Source organism: Oreochromis aureus, linkage group 12 (genome assembly GCF_013358895.1).
Source record: "Oreochromis aureus strain Israel breed Guangdong linkage group 12, ZZ_aureus, whole genome shotgun sequence".
Lineage (NCBI taxonomy): Eukaryota > Metazoa > Chordata > Actinopteri > Cichliformes > Cichlidae > Oreochromis > Oreochromis aureus.
In genome coordinates, this window is record NC_052953.1 from 5,928,586 (window position 1) to 5,952,099 (window position 23,514).

At 39.3% G+C, this 23,514-nt stretch overlaps 1 protein-coding gene across 2 annotated transcripts in view; it reads right to left on the bottom strand.

Moving 5' to 3' along the window:
- Nucleotides 1–15,014, bottom strand: part of LOC116316297 (spermatid perinuclear RNA-binding protein-like) — a 104,534-nt gene extending 89,520 nt beyond the window's left edge. The window contains exon 1 of one of the 2 annotated variants that reach the window (XM_031734841.2): nt 14,733–15,014. The gene's annotated coding sequence lies outside the window, so the exon portion shown is untranslated. The remainder of the gene's footprint in view (nt 1–14,732) is intronic. The other variant, XM_031734840.2, reaches the window with a different exon arrangement.
- Between the last annotated feature and the right edge of the window lie 8,500 nt (nt 15,015–23,514).

Consider the following 23,514-nt stretch of genomic DNA (forward strand, 5'->3'; position numbering starts at 1 on the left):
TCTTGATGATGAATAAAAGGGCCAGTTTCAGCTCAATGTGCCAGTGCCACCCTGAAATCCATTTTATGCTTATCCAGTGTATAAGCTCTGTCCTACATCTACAGGAAGCTGGATGAACGTGAATGCACAGAGGAGAAAGTGAAGATCATCCTTTCATGCTGTGTGCAAAGTACCCTGCTTCTATGTGTGCCTTTTTCCAGCAAACCTCAAACAAGCAGTGGGTCATGCTCCTTCCATTTGAAAGTCCATCTCTTTCAAATGGTCTAGAGACTCATTGGCAACTGTCTGGCAACCACTTGTCGCTAGGAATAAATGAGTATCCAACTACACCAGCTACTCGCTAAGGGGTAGCTAAAGTGTGAAGAGAATGACGCAAACCAGAAACGGAAATTTCCTTTTCAGAGTAAAAGCATTTCGTTGAAACATGCTAGTTTCAGGGGTAAGGCACAGCTTTTACTGTGAAGGCGAACATTGTTCTTGCCAAATCTGGAAACCAAGTATCCTCCATCCTAGTCCTGTATCCCTGGGAGGCTTCCATAACCCCTGATTCAGCACATTAAGTGGAGTTTGTGTGGAAGAACTGGAGAACACAGCCTGGTTAGTGCAGGTAATGCACTGGCATGCGTACAGCTTGTTAGGACTGGTACAAATCCTAGTTCCTTGCAGGGTTGATTGGTTATTATAAAATATATGTCAGACTTTGATTGTGACTGGCAACCCAGCATTCACCACTGACCCCCTACATGTTACTGTGAATACCTTTGACCATTATAATCATAATAATCAATGCATTATTTCCAGCAGCCTGTAAACACATCACAACTGAATTTGAGCCTGACAGCTGATCAGGAAGCTGCGCCAGTGCCAAAATGTAATACAGTATACCTTCATGTCTGTGCAAGTTCAGCATATAGAGATTAAAAAATTTGTAAGTTTACTAATGCTTCTTCATTTATAAATTAGACAGCACTAAGGGAGCACACAAACTCATGAAGTGAGACTGGTTCATCTGTTGCTGACTCTTAAAGATCAATTAATCAATATTTTTACATTAGAAATTACATTAGAAAACCCAAATAAATGTGACAGGAGATGCTTCAAGTGATTAAGTGACAGATTTATTAGTAACCCTGCAGTTATTCTGAGTACTATTGTTTTGGCTCTCCCGTCTCAGACTGCACTGTTTTATTTCCAGCAGAAACAGGAGATTTAAAATGATGCTCACCTCGCCCACCCATCTTCACAGCAATCATATCAGGTATTGGCAGTCTTACAGGGTGATGTTAGGACAATCAGACTATGAAGAACAGTTTGTCCTCACAGATTTACATTGTATTTGTGACAGCGCTTATTATACAAAAAAAGTTTGTCACCCTTCCCCAAAGAGATTCTGAACTTCTCCCAAATTAAAATCACTAGAGTGGCAATAACAATATTTCATTATCTGTGGATCAAGGTGATAAAAATAAATCATCAAATGAGCAGAAATACCAGGAAAATGCAAAGACTTCTTCAATTCAGGTGGCACGGACTCTTTGCACCAACTATAGACTAATCATGGTAACAAGCACAATAGCCTCTCTTAAAATGCATTTTGAGTCAGGAAATATCTGATGTGTACACACACAGGCACAGATCCAGTGAAAACCGGTACATTTGCTTTTCTAAGTGAACTCTCAAACAATCTTGTTCATATGTTTCTTCTCCTGCAATCATTGTATTAGCAAAATACTTCATGACCAATAAAAAGCTAAACAACATAATCATCTGGTACATGAACTAATAAGCTCAAGCAGTACTGTCAGCAGCTGGAGTCCAAGTTGGTGCAGAGGGAGCGTCTCTAGCCAGAGTACATCATCTTTCCTTCAGAAGTACTTGCTACCTCTGTGGCAGAAACTTGGCCACTGAGCCAGGAAAAAAGAGAGGACTAATTTCTAAGATCATCTTTGCTAATTTATAGGTCAATATTGGTGGAAGACTTTGGGTTTTTGTCACTATAAAAAGACAATGGACACAATGAATTTTCTCATAGGCAAGTCATCTTTGAAAAAATTAAAGATTTGTGATATTTGGCCACATACAAATGTCATATACACATTTCTCTGTAAAAGATTGACAAGTATTATACTTAAAAGTCTGAACTCTTCAACATTTCACTCTTTATCTACAGCTTCCAGTTGCTTTGTGCTCTTGAAAACATGTCGGTTTTGCACATCTGGTTGCATCATCTCCCAGTGCCCTTCTTTTTTCTTTTCCTTTTTAAAAGATCTGATATGTTCAGCCCTTCCTCACCTTTTTTTTAACTGCCCATCTTTTCCTTTTCACCACTTTTGGTGGAACATTGATTTTCATTACTGCTGCACAACCTTTTACTGCTCCACGTTTAATGGTTTTCCACAGGTGGTAGCATCCATCCATACATTAATTTATTGCTATTCAGAGGCTATGACATAGAGTCACTATTTTAAAAAAGTTAAACTGTTAAATATTAACTTTAATTCAGGCCAAAATACCAGCCAGCAGTTAAATAGCCCATCACCAATTGTTCCAACTCCAGAGATGTACTGCTTGGGTTAGCTGGTTAGTGGAACATTCAAAATAAGAGTAAGAGACTTGTCCACTTGAAAACTGGCCAATCATGCAAAGTAGAAATAAAATTAGTAACCAGACATAGTTTAGTAACAGTGAGCTACTGAATAGCACCACACAAGTTCATAGTCACAATCACAATCACAACACACATTAAATAGTTAAATAGCAAATGAAGAAATACTTCAAGGGGAGAGGTCTGGCTTTTAAAGCATGTCATTGAGGAATTGAGTGTAAATGTAAGCTAACAGGGCTGTGATGAAAGTCCATGCAGGGTTTGGTAAACAAGTTCTGGTGGTGGCAGAAATAAACTGACTGGCAGCTACCACAATTCAAACATCCAGAGTGCTGCAGGGTTTCTGTTTTCAGAGCACATCAAACAGCTCGGGAGAAGAGATGTCCTCAGGGACTCTGGAAAAAAGTTTAAAAAAAAACTGTCTCAGATGATGAGATATTCATTTCACCCTAGCAAAGCCAAAGAGACGCCGGCTCCAACTGGATTCTGTCATCATCAGGGCTCTAAAGCAAGGTTACTTTCTGAGGTTTGTAATGCAGGATGAGCTGGGCTCTCTAGCTTGGTGAAATGAGGGCGAAGGACGAGCTGAAATAAGAGAAGATGGAGCTGATGGTGGTAGCAAAGTCTCTACTCAGGTTTCAGTTTTACCTCAACAGCTCTGTTCAGTTACAGAGAACAAGAAGCTTCTGCAGACCAGCCAATACACGAGAGCAGACCGGAGTCTGAAGATCAATGCTGGCAGCAGGTCGAGAGAACAATATGCTGATGTAATTGTCATTAAATGTTAGTTTCAATTCATAATTTATGTGATTACATGTGTCCAGCATTGCACAACTTCTCTGTCATAAGAAATAAAGAAAGTGAAGTTCTAATCTTAACCTCAGTCATTGGCTGTGCTTTAAAAGGACAAATGGGTTTGTGCTGATCTGACAAATTTACAAATATCAGGATAAAAAAAAGAAAAGAAAAACAGTTTGAATTACAGAAGCCATACTACCCAAATATTGAGTTATCCGTCTCTAAAAACAGGCTGAATCTGTGGCCTCCAGTGTAATAATGCATTATTAAAGAACATCAAATCTTATTGCTCCCATCTCCATTATTTATGTTTGATTTTTGATTATGTTTTCCTTATTAGATGTTTATTGAACTGCAGCATCACAGATGCATCTTATATTTTAGATTCCTTTGAGTCATGGACTTATGGTCCAGAATACTGACAGATATTCGACGATGTTGTGGTCTTTCAGCTGAGTTAGATCAACTCTTGATGGTGGCTGGCGATGCCAATTCTTCTTCTGCTCTGTAACTCTCCAGCTCACTGAGGCTACAGAGCAGAACAAGGACTACCACCCTGTAGTCCCACAGTGGAGTTAAAGTTCCCCCACTGGAGAAGAAAGTAAGAGGAACTTGTTATTGCCGCTATTTATTGTCATAAAATACAATCTTTTTCTGTGATAAACTCTAAATTTACTGTTTGACTGCGAGTTTTAAATGTCACCATTATTGGTGGAAAAATGTATAATCTCATCTCAATAATGCACAGTCAATTTATGAACATATTTTTCAGGTTAAAATGATCAATCCCCCAGTTTGACCTGCACTCTTCAACAAAAACAGGAAGCTTGTAGCTTAAAGACATGCAGAGATATTTCACTATTGATATGGACCAGTGACAAGTGAGATTCCCACAAGATGAAAGCAAAGTATGACCTTCACTGCTAGATTTTCTTTGTGTATTTTTTACAAACGGTGACCCAGGTATATGGGAAATCTAAATGTCATACAGTTAGCATCCAAATATTATGTCACATTTAACCTCTGATCTCATTTGTGACATCTTTTTGTATCTGACTCCCTTGAAAAGAGGTTTTTAATCTCAATGGGACATTCCTGGTTGACCCCAAAACACATTTCTTATCATTTTTCTGCTTTTCGAGTTGACCCCAAAAAGACCTTTACTGTCAAGAGAAAGAGAATGAGCTGCCTAGTTAGTTAGAAATATAGTGTAGTACAATATTAAATAATAAGCTCAAGTTATTCATGTCCAGTTATTTACAAATGAAATATTAATAACGTACCCCTAAATGATGTTTGTGTAATCAAAATAAACATCTATAATTGATCTATAACCTGATTTTTACTGCACTACAAACGTCTTAAAGAAAGTTTCAAAAGAACAACGAAAACAAGATGAGTATATATAAAATACAATACTTTTTCCTTAAAAGTAAATACTGCTCAGAGAGTGAACTGCCTTGGGGGAGGTTAGGTGGCGAAAAGGTGGCAGTAAAGCATCTAGAAGCTGTTTGCTACCACCTTTAAACAATAAAAATAGAAAACAAATACGTTAAAAGGCAGCGCAGTAAAATGTGTGAGCGGTGATATATACTCTATCGTACAAAGGGGAGAAACAATCAAAGCAATAAATGACTACAGCCTTAAAAAAGTTAGTAGAATTAGTAAAACAATGCTACCTTGAAGCTAGCTAGTCATTATACAACAGTTCCCAGTGAATACTTAATAGTGGTTTTGGCCTAAGCACCACATTATTTAGCAAGTTATTCCACCATTTGTCATTCATGCATGTAGTTATTAAATAAGTGTGGCAAGTCTGTCTGGGTTGAGATCTCCTAACAGCAAATACTTTCATGAGGCTGGTTTCCATGGAGAGCTTTAGCTTCCCGCGATCTTCTAAATGTGTTTTCAAAGCCTTTCCATGCTAAAAAAATAAAAAAAAATAAAGACAAGCTCAGTATATGTTATTCATGAAAATGGAAGATCAACAGGGAATATAAAACATCCTGAGATATTCACTTAGTGCAGGCAGCTTTGCTATAAAGACACTGTGTGCTACTGCAGGGAGGGCAAATCAAAAGGACAGCATCACTGCCATCCCCTGCATGTACTGCAGAACCTGAAGTGACCCACAACAGCTGGGGATAGCTAAAAAAACAAAAAACATACCATGTGATGGTGCTCCAGAGCTAATGTCACAACCGACACATTGGGAAAAGACAGTGAAGTGATTTTAGACAGCTGCACAGCTGGGATGTCCAGCATGCAGTCCACCAAAAAGGTCCAATCCCATCCACTGGATGACTTTGTAAAAAAGGAGGGCGTGCATTTTTAACTTTTACCTGTATTTTTTCCTTAACAATCTCAATTATTTCCATTATGATTATAATATAATGTCTGCAGACAATAGATACAGTTCAATCTGACTGTAATAAAAACACCTTTCTGCAAGTATTAGGCATGATAGCCCATGAGGCACATTAGAGCCTCAGCCATTTTGATTGCAAGCATGAAGTGAGCAGCAGAGAATTCACGTTTCCTGCTAACAGATGAAAATAAGCCTCTATGACTGAACCTGTCACTTTTATATGATGGACTTACGCGTTCATATTAAATAATGCACGCCGTCCCATTTTAAATAAAACACAAAACAAACAGAAGCAGCAGAAGGGACAGCCTCAGAGCATCACATGGCCCTCTTCCATTTACTGAAGCTATGCATATTTTTAAATGGACTTATTTTATCAGAATTGCCCTAACTAAAAAAGACCAATACCAATAATCAATAAAATGCTCAATATTAGCCCTAATAATCAGCTGATCCCCATTCATAACCCATAGATAATCCTTTTCACAAATAACAGCTGCATCTTCTTTTGATTGACATAAGAACTAGGAAGTCACTGGAAACAGTTACTAACTTGTCGCGTCTTAATCTGTTAACTTCTCAGTTAATAAAAGTATTAAGGAAAAACAATTTAAAGCTCATGATACTTATGGTGGAAAAATAAACACTGCATGGTTTTGTTTTGTTTTTTGTTTTTTATGTCAGACACAATGAGTTTGTGCTGATCTGAAGTCAACCTCAGCACCACTGGTCACCACAGCTTCAAACCAACTCTTAGTATTCACTGTTTGTGTATTCCTTACATACAGCACAGGACCACTCTAATTGAAATCAAAATGTCACACACACACTTGATCCTCATTTACAAGAGCAGTGTTGCATCCTCGTCAACACTTTTAGCTGCACCCCATCCCAAGGAGGCTGAGCTCCAAGGTTAGGCTCTGGTTACCGTTTCTATTTACCTTCCTTGGGATTGGAGAAGCCAGTTGCTTCGAGCAGTGCTCTGCTGACCGAGTACAACCCCCCCCATCTGAAACCTGAACCTGTGACGTGTGTGTGTATTTGTCAGGTTCAGGCAAATGCAGGGAATGCAAATGCAGGGGAGCAGTAATGGTACAGAGATCCTCTTTGTTCCCAAACACTAATATTTCCATGTTTTAAGCTGCTGACTGTCCATTACAACAGAGGTAAGGACCAGAAGATCCCCATTTCTCTTCCCTGTTGCCTTTTAAGCAGTAAAACCTGAGCAGGAGAGGATCTGTTGCTGTTCCATACCAACTTGCTTTCATTTGAGCCTCAAACTGTCATATAAAACATCAGCAGCATTACAAGTGACTGTTAAGTCGTAATCAGCTGGTTCAATCTGGCACAGACATGCGACACAGTAACATCATTTAACATAGATTAGGCATGAGGGTTTTTTAACTTACCTCTACATCTGGTAAAAAGGCTTATTTTTGGCCTCTGAATCCTTTCTAATGACTCTGATTCACTTGTTATAAGAGCGGTCCAAGACTCAAAGCCTCCCCCACAGCTAAAAATTCACTCCACACAGTGCATGACTTCAGTCTCGGATTATTTTCTTGGGTGGGTGTGGGCAATTCTTAAGAACTCTGAATTTTTCTTATCTTAATTTGATATGCATTTGTGAAGATGTGATGACAATTGTACCAAGAATCAAGAGTCCTTGGTGATGACTCTAAAGGTTAATAATGTCCAAGTTGGCCAAAGCCCAAACTCAGACAAAGTAACCCACCCACAACTGTAAGCGTTCTTGGTAACATACAGATATTTTTGAAAAATCCAGACAAACCAAACCAAGTCAACCTCCTTAGTGGATGTAAAATAAGAAAAGGGTTCGGTGACAAAGCGAAAAAATACCATCACCACTAATATAAAAATACAATTTCTCTCAGGTTTAAAGGCATAGTTTTGGAAGATTCCTGTATGATTCTTTGCTGCTGTGTTGCCCGCTGCTCTGCTCTATGTGACCACAACTCTGTCTGTGGGTTTGTTTGATTACCTGTACCAGGTACACCTTAGGCTACAATTACCCATTTTTAGCATATAAATGTGATGTGTTTTTATATTTTATTTTGTTTTACTTTTCTCAGTTTGATTAAGCGATGGTTTCCTGGTGTAGTGGTTAATACATTCACTTTACATCAAAAGATCCCTTCTTTCAGACCTGGAAGAGAACAAGCCTCAGGGTCTGTGACACTAGCTTGTGTCTCCTAGTGCCAGTCCCTACCTTGGATAAATGGAATATCAGCTCTTCTAGCCAACAAAATATGTCAACTGTCTACAATAATAACATGAATTCTACACGAACCTTGAGCCAACACCAGTTGGGCACAAAGCTAAACTGTACAAATTCCCTGAATGTGATTAAAATTCAGCTTAGAACTTCAACGTTTACATAGACTGATATAAATATAATGTGCAGTTTCATTCATTAAGCATTTTAATAGAATGAATCAATTTGTCTAACTTTCTGGGAAGGGTAGAAGTTGTGATGTCTGATATAAATACACACTGGATTTGTCTTGATTTCTCATTTTATCTTCACCTTGTTGTGTTCCCCAGGTTTCAGTTTCTCCTCTCTCGCAATGGTCCCTATTTCAACGTCAACCAGTATAAAAGCAGCACAATACATAAGATGCCATCTTCACATTCTGTTGATAGTTTTAGTTAACTTTGAATGTTTTACACTCTTTTTAAACAAAGGGCATTTTTAGTACTGCTATAATTTATTTATCATTCAGCCCTATACGAATCTAAACATTAGTATTAGTAACAGTTAGTATTTTTAGTATTAGTATTTAGTAGTTAGTATTTAGTAGGGATGCAACGATACCAATTTTTTCAAACCGATCCGATACCGATACTTGGATCTGAGTACTTGCCGATACCGAGTACAAAACCGATACTTCTACCACACACAAGTTAAACTTAACCAGTAGTAAAGAAACGACCCACACAACTCTTTAACACAAGCGAAACGTTTACTGAACGTAAGGGCAGAGACAAATACTGTACAACACATCCCTTTTTAAACTCAAATGATATTCCAATTCCTTAACCAAATGAAATACACTGTATAAATGACATAATTCCCTTTCAAATTATATTAAACAACCCAACTTATGTTATCACCTTTTGGTAAGTGACTCACTAATATACACTCCAAAACACGTTATATAAATCCACTAAACATACAATATTCACACATGGGCCCCACACACACTCACATTCACACTTGTTGCAGGCCTGTTTGTTGCTCACGCCGGACGATGGAGAAAAATCCTCTTCTCCCCAGTAAGAGCACAAAAGTCTGACTTACAGTTCAGCTGATCGGTAGGTCGCCGTTCACCAGTCCCACACTAAATCCACTCCCCTGCGGACCCGATGCTGTCTCTGCTACAGCGGCGTTAGCGAGTCACTGTCCAGCTCTCCGACAGTCCATAGCGGCTGCCTCCGAGGCGCAGCCAAGCAGTCCGGGCTAGCCTGTAGCCTCGGCGGTCGTAGCTGGAAACACAGCACGGTGGTGCGACCATTGAAACAAAAAGTCACTTCACCCACACTCTGTTGTGAAGCTCTCACACGGTCAGCTTTCTAGTCACACACTCTTTTGTGCTGGTTAACCTCAGTAAAACTAGCCGAGTCTCTCACTTTGGTTCAGCTAACCTCGTGCATCTCCCCATGCAAGGTCCCGTTTTATGCTACCTTCACAGGCCTCAGAAAATTAGAACTCTGAAAAATATTTTAACTCCTTCAGAGTTACATACCATAAAATAATACTTTTATGATTAACGTAACAGTTTGATTGCTCTAATTACCTGTATTTACCTTGCGACATATTACAGGGCAAATTATATTCAGGGTAGAGTTACATCACATAACATCAACTGTGAACACCTTATGTTACCGTGGCGTTTAAGTCCATGGGAATTATGAGTGTCGGTTCATGGTATCGGTTAACTTTACAGTGCACGAGTACGCACACATTTTACAGTATCGGCACCGATACCCGATACCAGTATCGGTATCGGTGCATCCCTAGTATTTAGTAGTTAGTATTTTTCTGTAACTAACACAAAAAACATCAAGTAACCCATGAAATATGAACATACAAAAAAAGATCAGTGTTATTATCCAAAGGTTTGACTGGCTCAGCCTACTTGATATCCAATTGCGTGTATGCAGCCAATTAACTAAAATGAATTTCACACCTGAATGTCACAAAGCTTCAACTACTGCCATGGTAAATCCAAATCCTTATTCAATTCTTTTTTGTGTGAAATGTCTTTTGTCAAAAGCTTTGGTGCTGCTTGGCATTGTTTGCCAGAGTCTGAGAACTCTACTGAACCTCGCAGATTCAAAAGATACTCCCAATACTGGTATCTGTTGTTTTGATGATGATCTTGTAGCATCCTGTCTAAAATTGGACACACACTAAACAACTGTCAGGCTAATTATACATGTGATTAAGACATGATCACTGGCAAATGGCCCAGGTCTCTTCCAGTTAGACTGAGCCAGTGTTTGGAGTCAGCAGATAGCCATGTAGTGAAAGAACTCGAGTCTCAGTTTTTAAGAACTAGCGACTGGCATCATCTGCTTGTTCAGCACTTCAGCTGTAGTATATCAGTCATCTATGTCAATTTGGCAAAATCAATCTCTGGAGAAAACTGACCTTAAATGTTTATGTAGTTACAAGAATATTTTGCATGGACACCAGTAGGCTGGACGTGGATTGTTTTGGTATGTTTTACAAAGAAGTGAATATGCACATTTATAAAACACTTACAAAATTGAACCAGCTTTACCCTTAAACTGACACACACACACACACACACACACACACACACACACACACACACACACACACACAGAAGTTGTATTGTTTTTTGATGGTTTTTCAGGTTGTGAATAGAACAAAAACTTCTAAATGGGGAAAAAAGTAATGGAGGGAAAAATACCTTGGCAGATGTAAAGAAAGAAACATTAGTAAACGCTCGGCAAGGTTAATGGCAAGGTTTGCCAAAAATGCCGGGCACGTCAACCATTTTTACACACCAACAATCACAGCTGCAGCTATTTATAGTACGAAGAATTAATCCTCCAATTAATAATTAAACAGTTATAAGATGCCTGGCACAATTTAACACACACAATGAATTATTTACAAGGCATGAATGGTACATTGTACATATTAATATTAATGTCTGAATAGGAAAAATTCTCATTTTACATGTGAACATGACAGATCAGATTTCCAAAAAATGAGGACATTTTCTCTAAGGAATGCCTGTGGTTTTAATGATTTTTTTAAATCAGTTTTAAATAAAATGTAAACAAACTAAAGTTCCCTAACTGAGACCTTTCAAAAACAATGGCTACATAAACTCTTTTCCGCATGTCAAATCTTTTCCTCATTAAACAAACATGGTCCAGGGTGTGTTCAAATGACCACAAGGCAATGGCAATGATTACACAGCCAGTGTAGTCTCACCCCGTCCTTCTCCTTGTAACCTGAACATCCTCATTACAGCTGCAGAGGCTGCAGAGCTCTGAGCCTTTATTCTCAACAACCATGATGAAATTATTTGACTTATTATTATCAGTCCTTTGAGACGAGAAAGATCTTTGTTGCTTTTACTCTTATGGCAGCAGGAATATGGTGATTTATTTTATGTCCATGTATCTTCACATTGCCTACATATATTTTATTCAAACCTTAAAACTCACTATAGTACACTGTATGCTTGGGTTGGACAGGCCACTTTGTCATTTTATAGACCAAACCGCTGGTAGTAGTAGGAATGTTTTCCCAGGAAACTACAAAATAACCGTAACACTAACAACAACTAGAGTAATTTAACTTTATAACTTGAGAAGCGCTGCAAAATACTGCCACAAAATAAAACAGAATGTTTTTTGTTTTTGTTTTTTACCTTGGATGTTTTATTTTCGTTCAAGTCTTTGTAACCAGCTGCTTAAATCACTGCTTTTCCACCACGTAACCATATCAGTAATTTCCATCATATTGTTTACTTTTGGGCTGCAGAACGGTTTTTTGAATATTTTCCAAAGCACTGTGCTTTGGTGGAGTTTGCTGAAGGTACTAAATCTTTATCAAAGGCTGAGATTTGAGTCTTGCTGGGGCTTGTCTTGTTGTTGTGTGCACTTGGACATGTAAACACATGGCATTGCGATAGCAATGATATTGTGAAATATTCCACTTTTAAATCACTCCAAAAAATTATACATGGATGACGTGAAATGGCACACTGAAATGGTACAGTTCCAATTCAAAATTGCTGAAAATGCCCAGATGTGTTCTTGCTCCGCCCACTCTATTGAGGGTACATTAATCATGACTTGTGTCTGCTTGGTGTAGCCAAGTACCCCAGAATGCATTTCATCTGAAACTCAAAAGCGGCAATAGTGGAGGACAGCGGCTAAAACTGTAAGTAAAATTTAAAATATTGCTGTCTTTGATGAATTAAACAAACTTTTAAAATGTTTTTAGGCATGAATGCAGATGCGTAAACTTCAAATATCTGTTTGATTTATCATCAAGACATTGCCTGCTTGCAAAAGTGCTCCGATGTTTTTGTAGATGTCCATTTCTGCTGGTCTAACGTCCAGCTGCCCCACTAGCTGTCAGTTGACCACTCATTCAAGGCTCATTATACCTGGCGGAAACACCTGAGCCCTGGCGCATCATTTTCAAAACCCTTTTGCCACTTAGTGAAAGTTAAACACCAGATATAATTCACTCATATTATTTCTAACTGTTGATGTTTGGTTTATTTCAGTGTTTTACTTGTTTCTGAGAAAATTGGTTTGTTCCCTAATGTAGAAATGTGCTGTACTTATTGTAACAGCTTATCCCGAATTAAAACGAACATTAAAAATATTTTAATCCAGGAGGAAAGTATGAGCTTTTTCTCTGGAAGCAGAAACATCTGGACCAGTATGTTTATGCTGTTCATGGAGACAGATGTCAAGTTATGAAACGATAAACCATAAATGATCAAATTATGTTTTTAATATTAACTCAACTCTAGTCTAAACGCCAGCTGTCTGTTGTAAGTTGTGGGAGTCTACTAGAATAAAAATGAAATCATTCTGGCATCTGAACAGTTTGTCTTTGTTCAAAAAACAGCATGAAACAGATCATATGAATCTATGGATAACTAATGATGATCATGAAGACTAAAAGCAGTGAGGTTGCTCTGAGTAGAAAAGTGCCATATAAGAACCAGTCCATTTCCCATTTCAGTAACATGTGCATACATGTGCCATATAAACTACATTTTAAATCTAGAGGTGCTGACTACTATCATATTAGTCTTGTTTTAAGATCTAAAGAACAGTCGCCTCATTCACCCATTCACACTTTTTTCTTTGCTTTTTCTGAGTGAGTGCTTTCTATCTAACATTCACACACATTCACATTCCAATGGATGCATCAGAAAGCAACTTTGGGTTAGCATCCTACCCAAGGATATTTGGCACGTCAACTTGGAGTAGCCAGGGATCAAACCACCAACCATCCGATTAGTAGATGACCTGCTTCACCTCCTGAGCTACAGCCAACAACAAGTGTTTACTGCAATCTTTCTAAATTAAGCTATTTTCTAAATCTTTCTATATTATTTCACCTTGGTGGCTTTTTTATGCTTATTGTTCTTCTTCAAAGAAATCTAGTAATTAAGCGTATCATGGGCAATTTCCATCGTAAATATTAATCAGTGAAATTAAGGGGGAATGGGAGTAAAAACATAGCCGAGGTGGGGGGAATAGGCTCCCCCCCCGCGACCCTAAAAAGGATACGCGGAAGAGAATAAATGGTGGATGGATGGATGGATGGATGGATGGGAGTAAAAACATGGAGATGAGATGGGCTGAGCTGAGATGTCATGTCATGAAATACAATGCCATTCCACCTGTCCTCTGGAAGCTCAGACTCCTGCATGAACTGAAGTACTAGCAAAGTACACAAGTACAAACTTGTGTACTTCAGTATTGAGAAAGAGTCATGCACTGCGCAGCAATAGCTACAAAAACACAGCAACCACATAAACACAAGCTTGAGTAGCCCACAGACCTGGTCCACACATTTCTGACGCTGCCCCCTGGTGACACTGCACAGCTACAGCATGTACGTAACAGCCTGTTCTCTTGACAAGCCAGCACATTCTATGGAAAGCAAAGGTTTTCTCCTCTGATGTGGGTGGTAAAGAAAATGCGCACCTGAAAACTTCCTAGTTTGTCCTGTTGATGTGGGTTTTTTTGTTTTGTTTGTTACACTATATTCTAAGAGGGCCCAGTACCACCCAAGCCCCCCCCCCCGACACGCCTCTGAGAGTAGCATGAATATTAAGGCTGTTTGACCAAAAGATCCATATTTCAGCCTTTAGCAGATGGAGTGCCCGATATTTACAGCATTACTATGAGGCAGTGCAGCAGACTAAACATGCAGCATTAACAAGGCTGCAAAGTACTGATGCTGTTCAGTGGAAACCTGCAGGGTAATGTGTGATAAATCATGCAGGGTGCAGGTGCATCTGCGCTATGCGGGCCTACCTGTCCTCCTCAAATACTCCAACAAACAGGTGCTCTTTCTCCGCTGGTCAGAGCCACAAATGAACGCCAGCGAAAACTTCATTTGGCATTTACTAGCAGGTAGTACATGAACTACCTGCAGGAGAGGGTTTATACCCTGTAGAGGAGTGCTGACAGTTTGTTTGCTCTTAAAAGCCACATTCAGGACGGTTCGCGGGTCTCCACACGCGAGGAAAACTTCCCGTTAAACTGTCCGTCTCGTGAACGAGCAGTTGGTTCAAACACGTTCAAACAAAACACGGAGTCCTGAAGCTGAGCTAAAGCCGGTCTGAAGTTACACCAGGCACCCGCAGGGCAGCAGCCGACCGCTCATCCCAGAAACTGTCACAAAAAGCGGACACTTACCTCAAACCACTGTCCGCGGACGACCGGGAGGAGGACGGAAGAGAAGAAAGCTCAGCCGGTCAGCGAGTCCAAAGCCTCCGAAAACACTTTGCTGCTGTTGTTTCTGTCCTTTAACTGAATTCAAGTCCCGCTCCGGCGTCACTTTGTATCCGGACGGAAGCTCACAACGTGGAGTGAAGCCGGTGGCGGCGGAAGCAGCAACAACAACAACGGCAGCAGCACCAACGGTCTCCGGCCAGCCTGCTGCCTGTCAGCGCTCAGCGCAGGGAGAGAGCGGAGACTGAAGCCGCGCATGCGCACGACAATCGCTACTGCAAAAACAGAGATCGTCTAATGAGCAGTTGCAGTCCAGTTTGTGGGGTTCGTGCCCTGGTCACTCTATCTTTAGAGTACAGTACAGCTGTACAACATTCAAGAATTCAAGCACCATTCTTACATTCTGTCCTTTTCTGCCTCTGGAAGCAGTCTTACATTCTCAGATAAATAGGACCAGGCAACATAAAAGCTGCAATCCCCCATTATCTTTTTTTTTTTTTTTTTAATTTTTAAAAAAGCAAAACAAAACAAAACAAGATTTTGACATAAAAATCTGGTTCTTGGAACCAATCTTTTTTTCCCCTATATAAAATTTTAACCTGCAGGGCTGACATATATGCTCTTGCATTCTGTATATTTCCCTGGAATTTAAACAATAAAGAGAAGAAAAACGTAGAGAGAAGGAAACGTGATTTTTCTTTTGGGCTGTCAACAGAACAAAAATGTCAGATGGAAAAAAAAACAGCAATGGAGGGCAAAAGAAACAAGTATTTGCTCACATTTTAATACAAGAGTCTGTTTGGTTTTGGGACCAATCTTATATTTTCTAATAGAATCTTAAGTAATTTTTAACATGCAGATTTTAACCCATAGAATTTCATAACCTTTAACCTCTAGAATGAAAAATCAGAATTGAAATAAAAGGGAGTAGCATTAAATCTGTTAAAAGTCTAAAAAGTGCACATTTAAAATTCTGTAGTTATATCTTTCCAAAATGTAAAAACATGAGAATGTGGGCTTGTTTCTTTTTTAAAATAATTACACTAATTCTTTAATTATCTTTGTCACACACTTAAAAGACAAACGTCCCCTTTTTCAACGCCTATTCCACTTAATCCCAAGGGATAATCTGGCAGAATGAGATGCACACTAAATTCCTCCATGATTCTGTAGAAATTATAAGATGATTAAATATATTAAAATTATATAGGTTAAGATCCTATAGCATACAACCAACCAGGGTCCCTTCTGATAAAATCCTCAGGTACTGGTTCCTGTAGAATTTTCTTTTGTACCCTTTAAGGACCTTTTGAGTGGAAAAATGAAAGAATGGAACTGGATTAAAATTAAGTCAGAAATGTGCTTATTTTTTGCAAGTGGTTTTTCATCTATAATTCAGTTTTGAGTTTTTCTCAAGTTATGAACACACAGAAAACTGCATAAAAGCTAATGCAATTCTATCAGAGAGATACTGTAAGTCTGCACCCACCAGTTACCATGACTATCATATATTTGATATAACATATAAAATATTTTAAAATACCATTTATTTTTCCCTAAAATCTAGCCTTTTATTGAGTTTCAATAGGTGCCTGGTGGTTAATCTAGACTCTTGGAAAAGAAAGGTATAACTTAAAATATTCTGAGATAATCTAAAGTTAATCAGATGAAACATTTCAATTTCTCACACACTTGGTCTCTATTAACTCTTAAATTTAGGAAAAACTGAATGTGTCCAATCAGCATGATGCTCAGGCAGTCTATATTTGTGTGCTTTGTTGTGTATGTCTAGGTTACAACAGCTAAAGCTTCTTTACAGTTTCACTCTCAGTCAGTAATACACAGAAAAATATCTGATTCCATGGATGATATTTTAGAAATTAGTACTAAAACTAAAAGCTGTTTTATTGTTCATTATTGATGGCTGTTAATGAATAGTGAATAATAAAGATTATTGATATTAGAAAATTCAGTGCTCTGGGAACACTGAATATTCCATCTGATTTATATTCCAGATTACAGTTTATTTATGCAGTTTTTTTTCTTTTCTTCATCCAACTCAATTTCATTTATAACACAGAAACAATGGTTGGTAGATGCATTATGCTTATTTAACCTTTGTGCTTCTACAAAGTTATTTACAGTGTGTTTCTCATTCACCCGTTCACACAGCTGCTATGGAAGATGCTGGTGTGCCATCTGCAGCATCTTGGCATAGTTCATAGATCAGTTATGCTTCAGGTTCACAGGTATTTAGATTGAGTCAGATACTGTATCTATGTGCTGCAACTTCTGTCCATTTGCAACAAACCATGCACGCATTTTCATGATTTTCACTCGGCTATACAGGTTTAATTTGAGCCTAACAGAGCTTCTACTGTTGGGCTTAAATGTGCTATACACTATATAGGAAAGTAAACTGTGCTTGGAAATCTGTACTTTTCTGCATTTTAGATGCAGTGTTGGTAAGATTTTCTGTGAGATGTGCAGCTTACTCAGGGTAAGGTGTAAAGGCTGAGGGGGAGGTAAGTTCCCTGCAGATTAGATAACACAAGCCAAGGACTTTCAGGGACTCTCTGGGCATAGCTGTACTAAAAATAGAGCTCAAAATTACAACTTTAATGTAGCTACATCAGGAGGCTAGCCTCTGCTGGGTGAAGATTAATGGATGATCGTCCACAGCTATTCTTACTGTGCATGCAAGCCCTCCCATTCAACTGTTTAAATGTTCCATCTGCAGCCTCTAATTTGAAAACTGTCGTGACATTGCACACCGTGCTTTGGTGCGCAGTCAATAGCAGGCTGCTGCAAAACAACCACTCAGACCTCTGCGGCGGTCGGCGTGCACCTCTAGTCTGGCTGGTTGTAACGTGATATTCTCAGAGCTAATTTGACTTCAGCCCACAACAAAGTCACTCAGTGCACTTACCAGTTAGTGTGAATCACTTTGCTGCTGAATTATCCACAGAAAATGTGACACAGCTGTACAGTTCATATGCCCACCAACTGACAACCAAAATTTAAAAACACATCCAATTACTACAGAATTAGTAGCATTAAATAAATCATTCAATCAGTTGAGCCTCTTATTTTCTGGAGCCTTGACTTCTATAATTCCCTCCATTCTACCATAAAGGAAAAGACAGTCTCTTTACTCAGACTCCCTCTGAAGGGAATAACTTGGCTGTTGGTGGGAAGTGGGTGAGGTGGCATCATCGCCTCACCCAGTTCCTAACTTTTTGTTCATTTCAGAGTGAATTTTAAGATTTTACTGTAATCTTTCAAAACCCATCTGGGTCTGGCCTCAGGCTGCATTGCAGAATTCATATCCTAGCTTTACCTCTTCTCTTCTCTGGGGCCCTTCTTGCTGTGTCATGGCTGAGAACTAAGATCACATCCACATAAAACCATCAGAACCCTGTTTTTGTTTGTTAGGTCTAGGTGAGTGTCTGGGCAATAGGCTTGCACGCACTGCATGTATGCAAGTAAAGGCTTGGTTGTACATAGAAAATAATACTGGTGATGAACAAGAACAGCAAAAAGAGATTAGCAGAGCAGAAACCATCAGCGCTGCCAGTCAAATATGGCATGAGAGCAATTCTGGAACCAGCATTGCCAAACAAAGTCATGGCGATGTGAAGACACCCGCACGTGAAGGTTGAAATCACAAAAGGAATGTGAGCCTATCTGGAATGTGTTTTCACTTGATTTTTAAGTCATGCTGAGAGGTAAATATGAGTGCCTGCATGATTATTCCCCACAGTCCTTCTGCTGGTCTGGACTAAAACACAAATTCTCACTTTTCAGATTTAAACTGGGTTTCTACTGAGGGGTTATAAAACACATCAGCCTCATGGACGCTGGGTGTATTTGTAGTTTTAAAGTGAAGACAGTGTGAGTGTACCTTAGATCTAAAGGTGACTGTGGTTTTGGCATCGGGACCATCTACTTGTAAAACAACCTGAAGAAGCTTGCACACGCACGTTTTAATCTTCTATTGCTTTTATTCCTTCATTTAATTTATTTATGTTAACATTCACCTATTTGCCCTTTTTTGCACTTTACTTTAACCTAACCTTGATTTTATTTGACTTAACTATCTGGCTTTCTGTTTAAACTGATCTTCTAAATACACCTCTGCTTGTGTGTTAAAGTATTTTTAAATCTCTTTTAAACATATGTTATTGTGCTGCAGCACAGATGGCGATAAACTCAACTTTGCTGTCATTCTTCTATATAGAGAGTATACTGTAGGCTACAAGTAAATGAGAGATGGACTAAGGTGCATACACAATACAGCAAACACCACAGAAACAACAGTAATTAGTACAACCAGACAGACAACAGCACTCACAACTGTGCCAATAAAATATTGAAGTCACCAGAAGGCTGTAAATTGCATACCGGTAGGAAGTGTTATTACATCATATCCTTTAAAAAAAGACAAGAAAGGGTTCTGGGTTTGAACCTGTTTGTCAGGTGCACCTCTGCATGTTCTCCTTTACCCCTTTTCCACTTTTCACTAGTGCCAGGGAGAAGGAGCGATCAGCCATGTTAGTTTTCCCCACAGAAATGACCACAGCTTCTAATAGTAATACTTCATAATAACTAGTTCTTAAACCAGTGGAAATGTGGACTGGATCTCAAAAAGGCACCAAGGCAGAGCTGAACCTTCCTCAGAGAGTCCAAACATGGGCCTTTCAGGTTGATTCTAAATTGGCCTTAAGTGTGGATGTGAGTGTGTGGTTGTCTGGGTCGCTGTTTTTGCACTGTGATGGACTTTCCTTTCCTGGGTGTATGCTGCCTTTCAACCAATGACACCAGGACATCTGCAGATGAATACACTAATTATACTATTACTACTACAAAAATAAATAAATAAAAAATAATAAATTGATGTGCACTGGCAAAGGAGGTGCTTTCCCACTTCACCTAAACGAGGAGAGTCTGGATTTTGTGCAAGATGATCTTTGCTTGTTTCCCCTCGCTGACCTCAGAGAACCTGTGCACTGTTACAAATGGCTGCACGTACCATGAAATGACAGTCTTTGTCCTGTAACTGATGAAATTCAAGAACGCTTCTTTTTTCCTGCTGCATCCTGTTATGTGGGGCTCATTTAAATACAAGAGAGGGACAGTGGGATTTGTGTGAAGATTCACAGCAAAGGTGTGAAGACTGTTAAAGTTTCATTTTCAAGCAATGCAACTATTACATGTCTCTGTAAATTAAAGAGGAAAAAGGGAAACCACATGTTCTGTGAGCATGTCGGCATTCAAGCGTACACTCCAGGTTCTCTGCTTGTTTTAAAAAAAAAAAAAAATCTTAAGTCTCCTTTCACCTCAAAAGACCTGATTTTTTTTTTTTGTTTGTTTGTTTATGTGGAAGAATCTTTATGACAAGGCTTTCTAGTCATGTCATTGTTGTGGGGGTGTGGCCAACGGGGCACATGGAGGATGTGTTCCAGTTACCATATTAGCATGCCAAAAGAAGATTTAGTTTGACCCAGATACGGAGCATGTTAAAAGCAGTATGTCAAAAATTCCAGGTTGTTTCACAACATCTGGGCAGATTTTGCAGCACTTCCAACCACTCTGACCAACAAAGACCTGTGCCAGCTACATGTCAAACTTAAACCCCTTATTTCCCTCAGTTTAGATCAAATTTACATGTGACTTAATTTAAATAAAATAACAAATAACACAAGTTAGTGTTATTAGAATGAAGCTGTGAGGAACATTAACAGAGAAGTGAGTCATGTCTGAATGATGTCACTTTAACCACTGGATAAAACCAGCGATGATCCCATGTCTGAAAAAAGCTTTATCCGTGGTTTTCAAACTTTTTTTGCACCAAAGGACTAAAATTTCAAGGTACACCACAATAATCATCTGCACAAAACAGCTCGTCTGAGTTGGCACCAGTTCTTCTTTTGATTGCACTGTCAGATAAGGGCAGTACTGACTGCTGCTTTCTGCAATCTGGACATGGCATTCACAACTCCACCAGTATATAACTTGTACTTTGCTTTCCTTGTCTTATCTATTCTATTCTATTAACAGCCTTGCTTTCTCTCAGAAGGGATGTTTAGTTTGCAGTGACACACTCAAATTGAGGTCTGCTGATGATTTCAGTGCAGTTGAAGCGACAGGCCGGTATATTTCATGATACCCCCCCCCCCCACACTCCCCCCCCACACACACATTTTATGTGTTTTGCTCCATAAAAGAAAGTGATCTCTTTCACTATTACTAGACCTGAGAGATAATGTAGAGCATGTCCATGCAAGCACTTAAACTGTATATACCTACATAGATCTCTCTCTATAGATATGCATCCATCCATCCATTCAATGCAAGCAATACTTCCCCAGAGACATCTAAAAATAGACATCAATTAAAGCCCAACAAAGTAAAAGTGTATTCTCTCCTTACATTTCTAACAGTCTTCTGTCCTCTAAAGGATCTCATGTTGCCTATTTCCATCCATCATGTAAATCACTGTCGTCTTGAAGCTGCAGCTGATTATTGTTTCTGGATTTAGCTCGACTTTGAGCCACCGATGATTCATGGGTGTGTCTTTGCTCTACTTACAAAGCTTCAGCTTGTCAAGCTCTGAAACGTATGGTTTTTCTGGTTGTTTGCATATTGTGGATAACCCTCTGGTCTTTGATGGGAGGCTGACAGGAGACCAGCATGTTAGATAAGCTACTCCTGGCTCTGCTTTGACTGCCCTGAGATCAGCCACGATCTGTGCGTCAGATACGTGCAAACAGAAGTAGTGGCAGCAAGTGAATACATAATTACTCTGATTTCTCATCTTCACAAATGAATTTTCTGTTGTTAATCACATTTGCCAACATGTCTGATGGAGATGAGTTTGTAGTCTGAACAAATTTTTAATAACTCCTTTAACACTTTAGTGATGAAATCCTTCACAGTGATTATTCTGATCACCAGGAGGAAACCGTCAGTTTCCACCATGTGTGTTTGGCAAGTGAAACAGCTGCAGGTACCAGCTGCACTTTCACATCAGCATGTATGACAAATCACTTAATTGTACAGATGTGCTAACCAGCTGGTTTTATAATGCACCTCCTTATTTTTTTTAAATTACTGGATTATTGACAGTTAATTCTGTCATACTGTTCTCGTTTCTAATTTGGCTGTGATATTTTTTGCCACATGAATACAGATTAATTCAATATACTTTGTTTTCTTTCCTCTAAATCTGCTGCAGTAATATCAAATCATTGAATGCTGTTTTAATCTGGTTCACTTTTTCCACTTGTTCTTGGAGGAAGGTTTATTTCTTCTCAAAGTTTTATCAAGCCCTCATATTGTTTCAGATTCCTTAAAAATGTGACAACTCATGTCCGTGAATCCACATACCTGTAATTATATGGAGTTACAGACAGGAAACACAAAGCTACTGAACTGGAACGAGGGGTGCACCAGTAAGTCATCTCAAGCCAAATCTTAAAACGAGGCGCTGTGAAGGCAACTTTTGTTTTAAAGCCTCTCAGTAAACTTAACATGTCAGGACCTTGATCTGATTCCCATTTTCTAGTGTGGCTCTTTGTGAATTTTACACTACAGGGGTCAGTGGTCCATCACAGGGAAAACACTGAGAGACAAACAACCACACTCTCTCACATCCAAACCTACGGCGAGCTGCCCTGCCCATATACTCAGACATGTCTCCCTGTTGTTGCCAATGATGTCCTGACACACTTAAAGATGAAATACTGATATATTGTCAATAATGTATATATTTTAATATTATTATTATTTTTTTGCTGAGAGGCGATTTTGGTTCCTAGAGCCTCCAGCAGAGTGGAGCATCTCACTTTTTTGACTAATCTCAGGTGTAAAGGCAGAAAAAGCTCTCTGGCAGCAGAAGCCCAGGCAATTCAGGTAACACAAAGTAATCCTGCTGGTGAGTCACCACCACCGTGCAGATGAATAAGCTAAGAAGTGCAGCGTGCTAATATACATCACATATTATCCAAATGAGCATTTGATTTTGATGACTTTATGCCACGTCATGTTGAAAATTACAATAATTGCAGCAATTTCCATGCTTAGCTGGCTGTTCTTGTTAATTAATAATCACACTCAGGTTCAGTTGAAAGTTGGTTGCTGATGAAGATGACATGTGACAGCTGATCATTTAGGCTCCTGTGGTTTAACCCGATGTGTGCGCACCATTGTTGTGTTTGGCATCTCTCACGCTGCAGCAAGGACACACACTCGCGCTATTTTTTCTGCTCTCATTCTCCTACGATATTTCTTTTTTTCTCTCTCACATTTAAAGTCAGCTGTCTCTTTCACACAAACACACACACAATCTCACATTTACACACGCACAAAGCTGACTCCCTCCATCTGGTATGCGTTTAACGCCACAGACGTCAGGTCCCCCACGTCTATCTATAACGGTGTGCATCAGCAGCCGTCTCAGCCCTTCAAGTGGAGAGAAGGACGAGGCTTATCTGTCATGTTGCACCGCTCTCAAGTAACACTGTTTAGATGGAGAGACACACTGGCTGTTGTACTGCTGCATCAGCAAAGTGCCGGGTTACAGGGGTGAGCGTGTGCGTGTGTGTGTGTGTGTGTGTGTGTGTGTGTGTGTGGCAGCCCTGTCTGCGTCACTTAGCAGCAGGTGGACTGTGGAGTGAGAGAGCCTCCCTCACTGCTGCAACCCTACAGCCTGTTTTCATATAAACACGCACAAGTTTGGATTGTT